At 46.1% G+C, this 1,515-nt stretch overlaps 1 long non-coding RNA gene across 1 annotated transcript in view; it reads right to left on the bottom strand.

The window, feature by feature from the left end:
* Positions 1-641: 641 nt before the first annotated feature.
* LOC113456087 overlaps positions 642-1,515 on the bottom strand; it is a 2,161-nt gene continuing 1,287 nt past the window's right edge. Inside the window, exons 2-3 of the long non-coding RNA XR_003376960.1 lie at positions 871-1,072; positions 642-792 (exon numbers count right to left, since the gene is read on the bottom strand). This is a non-coding gene — a long non-coding RNA (uncharacterized LOC113456087). The remainder of the gene's footprint in view (positions 793-870; positions 1,073-1,515) is intronic.

Here is a 1,515-nt window from a genome sequence, read left to right as displayed (position 1 = left end):
GAGTTTGGAGCTCTATAGCCTACATGAAGCCAGACATAGGGGCATGCATGACACGGGAGCATGTGGGGCACAGACGCATGTGGGGCACGGAAGCATGCATCTGAAATAGCATTGCTCCTTTGGTGAGATGGAGACAGGACAGCCCCGAAGTTAGTAGGTCGGCTGTCCTGGAATAAACTGAAGCAAACAACAGAGAGATCTTGCCCCAAACACCTGGTGAGAGACAAGACTGGAACTGAGGTTGTCTGGCTTACACACACACACACACACACACACACACACACACACACGGCAGGCATGAGCAGAGAAGGAATTAGCATACAGGAGCAAGGAGAGATCTTCTGAGGTCCTGAAGGCCTTGTGCGCATAGAAACACACATATGTGGAGAGCCATACTCAAAATACGTTCTAAACCTTCACCAAAAATTGCTTCCCAATAATTATATACCAATCCTTGAGAAAAATTCTAATATGTGGAAATACAAATCAAAACAATGTAATTTAATTTTGACTTGGAAGTGAAAATGTTTAAAATTTACCCTTGTTAATCAAAAGATAAATCTTTTCTTCAAAACCGAGCAATGATTGCTTTAGGCAAACCATCTACTTGATGTTCTTATGCCTCTCCTGGAGTTTTACAGGGGACTTTTTGGGGCTCCGAGAATCAAGCTCTAATTTGTAGCTGAGCCCCTTTCTCCTGCAGGATGTAGGTCCTGCTGTTTGTCTCTGATCATTCAACGGTGCTAAATCCAGGCCCATCCAGTCCGTGTTTCTCTAGAGGTCAGCTTCTTTCTAGAGATGAGACGATCAAAAATCAATCCTGGCTCTGTGGGTGCTCTCGCGCCCTGAGACATCAAACTGAGAACTTACGGACATGAGAAATGAGATTTGTCATGGGGTCAGAGGAAAATGTGAGCTGTGCCAAGCTTCGTTGTGTGGAGCGAAAGCTCTCCCAGAAGTTCTGGAATCATCAATAGTTGACGGTGTTTGATGTTGTGATCGTGAACCTTCTGAAGTGGTTCAGAGATGTCTCAGTGTGGTTTTAAGTAGTGTCCATGCTTGAAAGATTTCTCTGAAATAGAAACTAAGCTCAACATTTTTCCCATCTACATTATATATAAAACAACCAGGTGGTCAAAGCCAGAATGGGTTCCATAGCGACAAGGAGCAGTGTCCACTGGGGCACCTGCTGCTCTGTCTTCAAGCCTGCACATGGACTCCAAATGTGACCTTTGTGCCAATTCCTCCTACATCTGTGACATCGGTCCCCACCCATCCATCCGTCCATCGTTCTGTCTATCCCTCCGTCCACCCATCCTTCCACCCATCCATCAATCTGTCCACTCATCATTCTCTCTACCCCTCTGTTCACCTCCCCTTCCACCCATCCTTCCACCCATCCATCTTTCTGTCCATTGTTCTCTCTATCCCTCCATCCACCTGTCCTTCCACCAACCCATCCATCCATCCATCCACCATTCTATCTATTCATCCCTCTGTCCGTCTGTCCTTCCA

Source organism: Microtus ochrogaster, chromosome 5, assembly GCF_000317375.1.
Source record: "Microtus ochrogaster isolate Prairie Vole_2 chromosome 5, MicOch1.0, whole genome shotgun sequence".
NCBI lineage: Eukaryota > Metazoa > Chordata > Mammalia > Rodentia > Cricetidae > Microtus > Microtus ochrogaster.
Note: the sequence above shows the minus strand (reverse complement) of the source record. Positions and strands in the feature narration are given on the sequence as shown.